General features: G+C 37.0%; 1 long non-coding RNA gene across 1 annotated transcript in view; it reads left to right on the top strand.

Annotated features, from left to right (window-relative positions):
- LOC121880146 overlaps positions 1-14,379 on the top strand; it is a 67,633-nt gene that overhangs the window by 38,594 nt on the left and 14,660 nt on the right. The window contains exon 2 of the long non-coding RNA XR_006091495.1: positions 4,999-5,286. This is a non-coding gene — a long non-coding RNA (uncharacterized LOC121880146). The remainder of the gene's footprint in view (positions 1-4,998; positions 5,287-14,379) is intronic.

Genomic DNA, 14,379 nt, shown 5'->3' with positions numbered 1-14,379 from the left:
CATTCGTTCCAGACCCCCAAATACAACCACTTAACACTGAAAAATGTAATATAAAATTGTAAAAATTGTAAAAAAGTGCATACATATGCATCTAAACCCCTGAAATAAAGAATATCATTGATACTTGTAATAAAAAACAATAAATTGGTAAAAAAAAAAAAAAAAAAAAAATTTAAATAATGTTCGTTGTAGGAGTTTCGTTCGTTATAGCATTCTCAATTTTATAGGTAAAACCGTTCGTTATAGGACTATTCATAGTAGGATCCGTTCGTTATAGCATACCCCACTGTATTTTATTGGAACACAAAAAATAAATAAATAAAAATTTTGACAGCGGTCACTTGAATTTCGACGGGTTTGAACGGCCCGCCAACGTGCAGACGACGTGCATAATCGTGTAAACAGCGTCATTTCTCTTATGTACAAAAGATTCATTATTGTTTATTACTGAATGTCTTTTTTATTGAATTAATGTTTATGTGTGCAAAATGAGCAATACAATTCATTAATAATACGTAGAATATTAAAACACACTAGGAAATGACACAGCATTGTTTTCGTCGATTACAAAACCAGTGACTGAGTGGTTCTACATATAAAACCAGAAAATATGACCCTGGTTGTAGCTGTAGTCAAATTAATGTAAAAAATTAATATGGTTGTTTTAAGTAATGTTATTTAATGTTAATAAATAGAACAATAAAAGTAGCAAACCATTAATGTTAAAGAAAAACAATAAGACTGCGCGTATATAAGTGCGCACATGTGAAAAACATATCGTCATTACTCTACATAAGAATATGAAAGCAACACTTATTTACTGCTTTATCTGTGTTATTTTCGTTGGTTTATTAGGATGTTGCTTTATTAGAGGTAGTAATCCGCCAAAAAAGTAAGGAAAATAAGTCAAAATTCACCCTCGAAACACCCTACATAAAGCATAAAAACATAAGATAGGAAATAAATAAATAAGAATACAGGGTACTATTTCATTAACCCTTAATGCTACCAAAATTCTGCTTTCAAAGTGAAGTGATGGTACAGTACTGACACTCAAATTACATTTGAGTTACATCAGGGATGTTGGCTGTGGTGTCAGAGGTCGTGGCTGTGGTGACATCAGGTACATCGGGGGCAGAGGAACTGCTGGCAAGTGGATTTGCTATGCTAGAGTGCTCTTCACTGTTTTTGTTGGCTCTCTTCTTGAACCACTCTTGCAAAGTTGCTTGCTTCATGTACTTAGGATTCTCTTTATTCAATTTAGATTGAATCAAATAGACAGCCATGATTTCTTGCTCCGTAATAAAACTCTTTTGTTCTAGTCCCGTGATTAATTCTGTGCACAGCTGGATGCACCTGTCAATAGAAATTCTTTCTTTGATATCCTCTTCCTCCTCTTCGCTTACTTCGTCATCTTCCTTCTCTCTTTTCTTAACCATCTCCACAATCTCTTCATCAGAGAGTTGATACACAATAGGGGCATCTTTGTCAACATCCATCCACTCTTCCAGCTGCTCTTCACTCAGTTTATTGGCCACTTCAACACACACAGGGTTTGTCATTGTATTAGCATACTCAAGCAACTCACGAATAACTTGCTTTTCTTTTAACACATGAAATCCAGCAAAGTCTTGGTCCACATCTGCACTCTCCTCAAACATTAAGGCTGGCCACAGATTATGCCATCCATTCTTCAAAGTTGATGGAGTCACCTTATCCCAGGCATAGGCAAGTGTCCAAATAACATCCTTTAGGATAACCTCTTTCTTGAATGCTGAAACATGCTTCCCAATATTCACTGCAGCGAGCAAATGGCACATGAAAGCGGCTCTATTCTTACACTTAAGTGAGCGTAATATGCCCTGATCACAAGGGTGAATCAGAGATGTACAATTTGGAGGTAAAAATAGTCCAACCACATTGTCTTTCACTAAAAGTTCAGCATTAGGGTGGGCAGAACAATTGTCCAGAATCAACACTATTTTACACTTTGGATCTAGGCCTACTGAGGTGCAGTGTGCTCTAGCCTCATGCACAAAATACCTTTCAAACCACTCTAGGCATAGTTTTGTAGTTATTCACCTCTTCTTGTTACCACGGTAGATAACTGGAAAAATTTTCACACATTTAAATGCCCGTGGGTTGACACTTTTCCCAATTACCATTAGCTTACACCGGTGAGTGCCTGCTGCGTTGCTACAACCAAGGACCGTAACCCTATCCTTCGAGTCCTTACCACCTGTTGGTGCCTCATCACTCTCTGTAGCTAGCATTTTTCTAGGCATACAACGCCAATATAGAGCAGTCTCATCAGCGTTATACTGTACACTTGTTTTAGGGATAACTTCTCCTTTGCCACAAACTGCGAATTCATCCACATACTTGACAGCTGTTTCACTGTCTGCACCTCGCTTTTCACCACACACATAATGTAAAGAAATACCATGCCTATTTTTAAACTTGTGTAACCATCCTTGCGAATAATCACAGGCATGCTGAAGGTTTAGTTGTTCATGAAAGATCTTTGCTTGCGCCACAATCATCTCGCCTGAAATGCTTACTCCATCATTACGCCGAAGCTTAAACCACTGTAATAAAGCACTGTCTAACTCACTACTTTTGCCTTCTTTCAATGTCTTACAAGTTATCATAACTTTCTTGGTCTCACTGTCTGCAGAAATCTTAAATATCTTGTCCTTCTGCTTCTTTATGTCATAGATCGTGGTTGACCCAACATCGTACTTCTCACACAAGTTGCGTACCGAAGCACCCTTATCTAATTTAAGCAATAGTTCAACCTTTTCCTGGATAGATAGTGACTTGTGCTTACGCTTGGAAGTACAGGTTGTACCTCTCTAGTCCGGCAACCTCGGGACCTGACCGGTGCAGGACCATGGAAATTCACCCTTTTCCTGGATAGATAGTGACTTGTGCTTATGCCTGGAAGCACTAGCACCACTTTCTCTGCGTCATGGTCTCTTTGAAGACATATTGAAGGGATAAATGTCGTATAGTAGCCTCTCAAATTTCGCGAGTTTTTAATTCTTAACGTATTTTATTGGAACACAAAAAAAATAAATAAATAAAAATTTTGACGGCGTAAACTTGAATTTCGACGGGTTTGAATGGGCCGCCAACGTGCAGACGACGTGCATAATCGTGTAAACAGCGTCATTTCTCTTATGTACAAAGATTCATTATTGTTTATTACTGAATGTCTTTTTTATTGAATTCATGTTTATGTGTGCAAAATGAGCAATACAATTCATTAATAATACGTAGAATATTAAAACACACTAGGAAATGACACAGCATTGTTTTCGTTGATTACAAAACCAGCGACTGACTGGTTCTACATATAAAACTGAAGAAAATAAGACCTTGGTTGTAGCTGTAGTAAAATTAATATGGTTGTTTTAAGTAATGTTATTTAATGTTAATAAATGGAACAATAGAAGTAGCTAACGATAATGGTAAAGAAAAAGAGAGATCGCATATGTAAGTGCGCATGCGCACACGTGAAAACATATCGTCATTACGTTACATAAGAATATTGAAGCAACACTTATTTACTGTTCATATATATTTTAATTAATGTTTCTGAATTTGTTTTTAATGAATTAATGTACGTGTGTGCAAAATTAACAATACAATTTATTAATAATACGTGGAATATTAGAGGAGACGAGACGGCTGCCGGCATTGTTTATGTTAAAGCTTACGAAACCAGTGACTGATTGGTTCTACATATAAAACTGAAGAAAATAAGACCCTGAGTTTAGCTGTAGTAAAATTAATGTAAAAAATGAATATGGTTGCTTGAAGTACCTGTAATGTTATTTAATGTTAATAAATGGAACAATATAAGTAGCTAACCATTAATGGTAAAAAAAAAAGTGAGACTGCTCGTATGTAAGTGCGCACATGTGAAAATATATCGTCATTACTCTACATAAGAATATGAAAGCAACACTTATTTACTGCTCATATATATTGAAGGGTTAAATGTTGTACTCTGTATAGACAAGCAGAGAGAGAGAGAGATAGCAGCCGAACTGCCGGATGTAAACAAACCTTAATTTCCCGCAGCTTTTTTTTTAAGGGGATTAGCCCACCCGGGCATAGGTCACTGACCCACATTGGGGCCTGAGGGGCAAAAATTTAATACTCCTGTAATAATAATAATAATTCAGATAAGTAAAAAAAAAAAAAAAAAAAAAAAAAAAAAAAAAAAAAAAAAAAAAAAAAAAACCACTACCTATCTACCTATTGGACAAACTAAAATCGTTCTGGACCACGGGAGTTTCCGGACCACAGAATGCCAGACTAGAGAGGTACAACCTGTACTAGCACCACTATCACTGCTTCGTGGTTTCTTTGAAGACATATTGAAGGATTAAATGTTGTACTCTGTATAGACAAACAGAGAGAGAGCCGAACTGCCGGCTGTAAACAAACCCAAATTTCCCGCGCCTTTGTTGTTTTTTTTACAGGGATTAGCCCACCTGGGCACAGGTTCACTGACCCACATTGGAGCCTGAGGGGCAAAAATGTAATACTCCTGTAATAATAATAATAATAATAATAATAATAATAATAATAATAATTCAGATAAGTAAAAAAAAAAAAAAATTACCTCAAACTTTTTTCAACCAAGGACCCCTTATATACCATGATGCATACAAATATTGTCAATAATCAAAGAATAAATCATAGTCCAAAGTATTTGTTCATTTCAACCCAAATCCAAAATATCCTGCGAATTGGAACCGCCAAATCTCTCACAAACGTTAAACGCACTATTTCTCAAAAACTTTTTGCAGACCCCAGTTTGAGAATCACTGGTCTACTGTACTGTACTTTTAATTTGTTCCATTCCAGACATTAACATAATTATTGTTAAGATACTGTAGTAGCATTGCATCCAATTATTATTATTATTTTGTTTTTATTAAAGTTAAAGTTACAACTCTGATATTTTTTATTTTGTTTGCTTAGAGAATGATGACTGGGAGAATTAAGATTCTGCACCTATCATCAAGACTTAACAAAATATGGAATTTTGAAATAAGTGCTATGTGCCGTCCTCTTTGTCGAGAAGCTTGCACATATAGAGCAAGCAACCAGAAGAATGTTGTACAAACAAACCAGTCATTGCAAGAAGCACCTGCCAAGATGCTCTTCACATCAGCATTCTGTAAGTCCACTATGTCTGTGGCCACACACCAACCAGGAAAACTGAAGAAAATACTCAAGAAGATGGGATGGCTGGATCACTCAAAAAGTGTATGTGTCATCTGTTCTATGTTTTATTATACAATTTAATTTTTTTTTAATTTACCATCATCCTCACCATCACCATTTTACAGCCATTTTCCATGCTTGTGTGGATTAGCCATAATTATATGAATGCAGCTCAAAGCTACAGTCTTGCAGCCTTTCTTGTCAGCTTAATATGGTATCTCTGAGGTAATTTTTCAGAACCTCTACCCATGTCACTCTCGGGCTACCCCGAGCTCTCGTCTACTCCACATTCATACTCACACATCTCTTGACCCAAATGGGCTTCTCCTTTCTCTCCATATGCCTGAACCACCTAAGACTGTTCATATGCAAAATCTTACCAATACAGGTACAGTGACCCCTCGTTTAACGAATGCCTCGGTTAACGAAATTTCGGTTAACGAACTGCCTTCCATAAGGATCTTCAATTCGGTTAACGAACAAAAATTCGGTTAACGAATTTCTTACGAATCGACCTCAACATGTTTTCGCTTGCACTGACCGGGCAACCAGCTTTAGTATCAGTCCGCCAATACATTAATCGGTTCTAGGGCTTAAATTCCTTACTATTTTAGTAAATATCAAGAAGTTTATACTATTCAATAATTTCAAAAGTTTAATATTCAATTTTTTAGTCATTTTAACAATTATTGAACATAATTGAAGGTAAAGTGACTAGTTTAATGCGCAGCATCCAGCCTCTTAACACAGCAAACAGGTGTTAGTTTCTCTGTTTTCACTGGAGGTAACATCTTGCTTGAGACTCTCTTCAACTAAACGCTTTTTTTCTGTGTTTCCAAGCAAATTATTGGTCATTTTGAAATATATTTTACATATTGACAATATATAATGCAGTGCAGTGTTGATTTAAAGAAAATAATCTTGAATTACACCAAGAGAGCTAAAATTTTATGGGTGAAATGGCACCATGGGGTGACTCTCATCCACCCCCCAATGCTCTCTTCTTCTTCCTTTTCTCCTCCACCCCCATTCTAAATCCCATCATCATCATCATCATCCAGGAGCCTTCTACATACACACCTCAAAGTAAGTAAACTTTTCTACCATTTTTGTTGAATTTAGGACATTTTCGGTGAGCTGGAACCAATATCAAAACCCATTGAAACAATGGTTTTGGTTAACGAACTTTTCGGTTAACGAACGACCTTCTGGAACAGATTGAGTTCGTTAACCGAGGGGTCACTGCACTCACAATCCACAGTCACTTTCTTAGCTCTGAAAGAGGATTTCCTATCTCAGTGACACATTACGTATCCATCTTGCCCTTCTCATTTCAGCTCACTTAAGCCTATTTATATCATCCCATTTAACTGCTCATGTTAACTGCCGTAAAACAACACACTTCTTATGACAGGTAGATACCGTATATCACGGCCTATAAGACGAAATTTGAACATTAAAAAAATCTGCCCAAAGTTAGGGGGTCGTCTAAACCACCAAGTTTAAAATTCTTACCTCTTAAATATTGTGGTTTAGTGTGTCAAGAGTGGTGATGAAAACATCGTAAGCCACTCACAAGGTCTTACCACTAATTATTTTATACTGAAACTTACGTTTGGCAAGCTGGATTCAAATTAAGATTACCGGTATATTAAAATAATAAAATGTATTATAAACCTGTCTAACATACCGTAAAAGAGATTTATACCCTAAAACACAGCTATCATCACACACCCTCCCCACGCCCCCCCATTTGCCAGTGAGGAGACAAGAAAGGAAAGTGACCACGAGATTGGGCTATTTTTAGCCGTGGAGGTGGTTAATGCATACCGGTATCGGTATATTTACTCATAATAATATTTATCTCCTATAAATAATTGATTTAAATTTTATTTTTTACAAAGAATATTCAGTAAATGAGTGCATTAATTCTTGAAACTATCAACGGTTAATTACAGACGCTCAAGGACGTCACTAGTGTTTCACTACACCAGCTGGTAATATTTGATGCCATATTTGAAGTGAATTGGCCTTATTTTAAGTAACTAACTATAAATAAATACAAAAATTAAAAAAAAAGATCAAAACTGAGAAAATAATATACTGTATGTATGTTGGTTGTCGTAAGAGGAACAATTGCGTAAGTACGTAATATTTTTTCACCAAATCTAATGAAACATACGAGAACATCTGCACAGTAATAAAGATATAATATATCGTATTATAAATAAATAAATAAAACAAATAATTCAGTAAATTATAAAGTAAATGGAAATAAACATGTTATACAAGACGCTCTCTGGCTCAGGGTGAGATGGAGGGAGATAAGGCTATTTATAGCTCGTCTGAAGTGGCCAGTACCTAATGCACCATAAATAATTCATGGAACATTCATTTTTTATAGTATATTCAGTATATATATATATATATATATATATATATATATATATATATATATATATATATATATATATATATATATATATATATATATATATATATATATATATATATATATTTATATTATATATATATATATATATATATATATATATATATATATATATATATATATATATATATATATATATATATATATATTATATATATATATATATATATTTATATTATATATATATATATATATATATATATATATATATATATATATATATATATATATATATATATATATATATATATATTTGTGTAATAAATTATGTAGTAAGTACATACTGGTAACCTTTTTCACTCAAATCTAATGAAACACCATAATTAGAATACGGTGGTTGCTGTTGAACCACATGTTGTATAAATAGTCGAACACAGCCACACCAACGAGACGAGGGAACACTCCCACCACCGATCGTCTCGTGTGAAGCAAGCGATAAATGAAAGCAGTGTGTTTAATATGTTACAGTATATTATAAAAATAAATAAATAAACAAATAAACAAATAAATCAGTAAATCCATTTCAAGTAAATGGAAAATTTACTCGATAACTACATTAGTTCCAGTTATCGGTAAATAGCAGACGCTCAGTGACGCCACTAGTGTTTACACTACACCAGCGGTATAATTTGATGACATTACTTGAAGTGAATTGGCCTTATTTTAAAAAATCAAGGATGGTTGGTAAAGGACTACTGAGTCAGTGGGTAAGTGTCACATTTGGGGTACTGGTCTTATACAGCAAATAGAGCTCAAAAGCTACTTTTTAAATGGAAATTTGGGGGGGGCGTCTTATGCACCCCGCCGCCTTATAGGCCGTGATATACGGTACGCCTTTTTCGCGTGAAAAGAAGGCCCTCACACCATCAATAAAGGCAACAACTCCCAAAACTGCTGATTCTTGCTACTGAGCTAGCTTTGGCACTACCTCTACAGTGATTGTCACCCAGGTAGCAGAATTCCTCAACATGATCCAGGGATATATCTTCAATGTTAAGGTTTTCTAGTCTTGCTAAGTGCACATGATTACCTACACATGCGCCACATTAAATTACTGGCTTAAAATTTAAAACCAGTAACGTAATGCAGTCTACCATTTACACCACTGCACCTCTTGTGTACCACCCACCTTCTACAATCACTGGGTTGGCAATCCTTTATATGAAATTCTGAAAACAAGAAAGAGCCAAACACCTAAATTATTTTTATTGGAGCCTACTGCTTATGAGTATGAAGGCATATGATTATGGGTTTACAGGGTACAGTATAGTCTGCATTTATGCGGTCAATTGAACCCGTGGAGGTCCGTGTAAAATGAGAAAAGCGTAAATGAAATAACAGAACATATGAGATTAATTGAAATAAAGACTGGGCCGACTCCCAAACTCCACTTTTTGTTCAATGCTCTGAATGCGATGATCAGCAGTGCTACCTAGGTATGTTAATTCCTAGCCAATTTGCCAGGCCAACATACAGGCAATTAAAACATCTAATAATAACTTAATAAGTAATATTGGAAGGACACGGCCGCTACCTGGCATTTAATTGCTATTTTGAAAGTCCCTCCTTCAACCAGCCTCCACTGTGAAGCTCAACTTGCCTGGCGATTCAGATATAAACACACAAAGGTAAGCTCCGAATTTGTGTTCTAATTGCTGAAATACTCACCGAAGGATATTATATATTCGTATTTGTACTTAATAGCAGTGATGAAGGTAGAGTGACTTTTATTTGTTATGTCTCTCAATTATTGTATTTGAGACATTTTCTTATACGACTTTGGGTCAGCATAGCGACCAAAATACATTTTCTTTGTGAGTCGTTAGAGCGTGTGACTATTCCTTGCCTTTAAGTCACTCGTGAATGTTGCTGCCTCCCGGCTCGTCTTCACTAAAAGAGAATATGTGAATATATCTATTTATATATACTGTATACATATATATGTATATTGGTTACTTATCTCTTTGTCCCAATTATTCACGTGCTAAAATGAATACAATGACTCTCTCTCCCTACTCTTATGTACGTTCACAAAACCTGGGCTTCCGCCTTGGTTTCTATTTGTTCTCAGCAAAAGGCCAGAGTTGAGTTTGTCTCTTCATAACTTTGATGTCCTCAGTAGCGGGTTCAAGCTTAACTTTAGCGAGGCTGCTAGACTCAGCATTCCTTCCGGAATGTTAACCTTCCGGTCTTACTAGCAATCTAGAATTATGTTGAAATGGACTTTACACCTTCAAGGCTTTATCAAATGCTAAGATCGTCCTTTTTCATTCAGAGACCTCCTCGACCCAAGAGAACTCTTGGTCTCTGGAAAAAGTTACTAATCTTCTTATGGGGCCTATTTACAATATAAATCTGAACAGGGATAAATTACTCCAGAAGGCAGCTTTCCTTAGCAAAGAGCAACGGGTATGAGAATCGGTGAACTGATTTCAATTTCCAATAATCCATCATTATTGGTATTTTCGACGATGTTATCCTTTTTCACGGAGATCCTAAGAAAAATGAAAGGAAGGTTTCAAGCTCAACCTATTAGGATAAAACGTCTAATGGATGAAACTAGGGTTCCTCACATATTGTATCCGTTAAAATCTTCAGAATGGTTAACCAGATTCCTAATAGAGGCCCTTATGTTTTCTCCTCAAGGGATGGTAAGAAATTATCTCCAGTCAATTGACAAAATCCTTTATCTCAATAGTGAATCACAGACCCTGGCAAGAAATTTTGCACATGACACTAGGAAATATGCAGAGTCTGTGGCCTTTCTCTATGCACATGAGTCTTAGTCAGATCAAGGAAATGGGCTTTGGAGATCTTCAAAAACTTTCAAAGACAGCTATCTTCATCTATCTCTGAGAGATGCTTCAAATGTGGTGGTGCTGGGTTCCCCTCCCTCATCTATTCAATCTCCACTACCAGGACTTCCTCATTAGAATAAAGTGAGTATCCTTTTGAGTAAATTAACATTTTACCTCGTAACTGTTCTAATTTTGGAAATTCAAAATAATTTATAATATAATCAGGACTTAAATCAGCGAGCCTTGTATGCAAAGTCACCTCCTCTCCACCTCCTACTGGTGTATGTTGATCGTCGTGATTCAGAGCATTGAACAAAAGCCGTTTTTTCTAAAAACAGTTTTTGTGATATAGTCAATGCGAATTTCCATAACTCCACCCATCTCCACCCTCGAGAGTTGACTTTTAATTACTGCTTCTGAGGCAAGAGATGAGGGTCAAGAGGCGACGGAGGCTGATTGAGGGAGGGACTTTCAAAATAGCAATTAAATGCCAGGTAGCAACGTGTCCTAATATTACTTATTAAGTAATTATTAGATGTTTTAATTGCCTGTATGTTGGCCTGACTAATTGGCTACTTAATTAACATACCTAGGTAGCATTGCTGATCGCCTATTCGAGCTATATCACAACAACTGGTTTTAGAAACCGCCTTTTCTGACACAATGACGCTTGAGTAAAATAACATCTTAATTTTATGATGGTATGCACACAATTAATATTAAGAGAAATATCAATAATATTTGGTTTTTAACACTTACGTTAGTAGAAATGATGGCTGGGCACATGGGGATGGGGGGTTGGTTCCAAGGCAGGAGGCAGATTATTGGCCCTCACCTGTATCACTTGTATCAATTGTATCACTATCCACCACAGAGGCTTGCAGGGCCTCTTTGTCAAACCTGTCAAAGTTCATATCCTCACTATCACTATCACTGACTTGGGCCGGCTGTGGTGGCTGGCGGGTGAAGAACTCCGTAATGTTTCGATGACTGGGCGACCTTGTTTGCACTCTGCCATGCGCTCCCCGCTTAAATGACCAAATTTGCCGCATAATTAAAGCATTTACATTCTAGCAAGGCACCGCGTAAATGACCAAACGCGTAAACAAAATCCGCGTAAATGCAGACTATACTATATTTGAAAAAAGGACAAAAATACTTGTAAAAATTTACATCAATAATCTAGTTTTGTCAAAAGATGTATGTGTAAGCACAGCATGCCCTTCAAATTCACTGGGGTTAGGTTCTCAAAATGGCCGTGAATCGGCATATCCGCAAATAACCTACTACCTTCTGATATGACCAATAGTTTTTGAGAAAATAGCAAAAAAATGATTCTCAAATGGTATACTGTATATCTTTTATCTCTCTCAATTATTTTTGTGCCTGTTTCATATAGATATAAATGATATTTTCTCTTGTAGCCAACACTATACTTGAAAAACGGTACTGATAAAATTCATATATAAGTCTTGAGGGTTTTTTTTTATGAATTTTTTTTTTATATCTGTGGTGGTGTTCGACTGCATCGCATGACTTATTATTGTGGGTATATATTATAATATACAAGAATAATACAAGTTAAAAATCTACCAAAATAATACAGTCAACCCTCACTTTCTGGCGGTCCCATTCGGCGTTTCCACGTTCTGGCGGTGCCCTGCGGAACCCAGGATGCTCACATTCATGGTCGTGTACCCCTTCTGTGAGTGTGTCTGGCTCGGCCTTGGCTATAGATTCGCCCCCCGCCTGCTCCGCCTCCTCCCTCTGCCTGGCCAAGCCGGCGTGTGGGTTGCGCAGTGCATGTCTCTGTTGCGTTATCACTGGCGTCATATAGCGTGTCGGACTGTGATTGGCCATGCATCCCTACCTCCCTCCGCTGCTAGCTGTAGTGGTTTAAAGTAATATAGCGTGTCCACCGGAGGAGGAGAAAACGACGCTTGACCTAGCATGGCAGTTTCATCCCTCCAGGCCACACCGTGTGTCGTGCATCCATTGTTCTGTAAAATGGCTTCCGCGGTACCACCACCCAGAAACCTTTCCTTGCCTGGACCCAGCCGCCTTAAGTCGAGAAGACACCGGCGTTCCTTAGACTACGGTGAAGTACAAGATCATCCAAGACTTAGAAAAGGAACAAGACAGTTTGATTTGGCGCCAGCATGGTATGAACAATCTACGATCGGACGATAAAGAAGGATGCAGCCAAGATAAAGGAGCACATAAAGATCACAAAGTCTACAGGTGCTTCTATGATCAAGTATTTTCACAACCAGGTGCTTCTCAAGGCGGAAAAATTACTTGTGAGCTGCTGTGCGTCAAGCGATGGAACATGGTGTGCGACCAGCGCTCTGTTAAGGAATACGCCGTGAACTGTATGCTGCAGTGTCACAGATGGGAATACAGAGCCCAAACCTTTAATGCTTCCTCTGGGTGGTTACAGAGGTTTAGATCTGGAACAAGATCACCAATATAAACATTGGTGGTGAAAGAAGTAGTGCTGACTGTGCTGCTGCTAGGGAATTTCCTCGGGTTTCGTGAGATTATGGAGGAAGGACAGTACGGCGACCAGGTGTTTAACGTGGACGAATCTGGTCTTTTTGGAGCTACCTTCAAGACCTTCGTTGAAGAATGCCAGCAAGATTCGGGGCGGAGAGATGCAGAAGGGCGCATCACCGTCCTTTGTTTACTCCTGGTACCTGTAAGCTCAAGTTATCGGTGATCCACAGCCCACAAGCGCACTCCTACAAGAGCATGGACATGACCAAGCTAAATGTCCACTGGCTGACCGCATGTAAGGCGTGGATGTTCTCTACACTGTCCCTCTCCTGGTTTGATGACTGTTTCGTTCCGATGTAAAAAAATTCTGTGAGCAACAGAATGTGCCATTCAAGATTTTTTTGCTGCTGGATAACGCACAGGACACTTCGCCCTACTGTTAGATAGTCACCCCAACCCTAAAAGTGTTCTTATTTCCTCCTAACACTACGTCTATATTACAGCCCATGGACCAGGAGTTAATCTGTAATGTAAAGCTGCATTCTCAACAAAAAATTCAAGCTCCTGAGCGACTACACCAACACCGGGAAGAGTTCGCGTAACCTGAGTGGCACCACCACCACGATAACAAGAGCGAAGCGAGGATCAACAGTTGGCAGAGCAAAATACATTTCACACAATTTTACTACAACATTGTTGTGTTGTTAGTCAAAAGTGGAGTTTGAAGTTGGCCGGTCTCTATTTTAATTAATCCCATATGTTATGTTGTTCACTTTACACGTTTCTCACTTTCCGCGGTACTCTGTTGGTTATATTAACCTCGTAAAGTGAGGGTTGACTGTAAACTTTATTTTTGTATAATAGAAAATAAGATTATAAGATCATATACAGTGGTCCCTCGGTTAACTAATTAGGTTTCACAGAGTGGATTGGATTATGAATCCCTTATTTCAATGGGATGAGTCGACATCCTTTATCCGAAAACCAGCTGTAAAACCGAAAGTTTTTGTGGGGCTTTTTTTTTTTTTTTATATATAACAGGGATTTTAGCCACCCAGGCACAGATCTTTGACCCACATCGAGGCCTGGGGGCAAAATGTAATAGTAATACTAATTATAATAATAATTATTCATAATAAATAAAATTTATAATACAATTACACCAAAATATAATAATAATGATTACAACAACAATAATAATAATAATAATAATAATAAAATATAATAATAAAATTAATAATAATAATAATAACAATAATACTGTAATAATAAAATAATAATACAGTAAAGAAATACAAAAATGAAAAAAAAGATCCAAGAAGTGAGAAACATGACCTAGACTATGAATTATTATTATTTTATTATATTTTTAGACCCCAGGCCCCAATG

This window comes from Homarus americanus, unplaced genomic scaffold, assembly GCF_018991925.1.
Source record: "Homarus americanus isolate GMGI-L3 unplaced genomic scaffold, GMGI_Hamer_2.0 scaffold30108, whole genome shotgun sequence".
NCBI classification, from domain to species: domain Eukaryota; kingdom Metazoa; phylum Arthropoda; class Malacostraca; order Decapoda; family Nephropidae; genus Homarus; species Homarus americanus.
The sequence above is the reverse complement of the archived record's forward strand: the minus strand, read 5'-3'. Positions and strand labels throughout refer to the sequence as shown.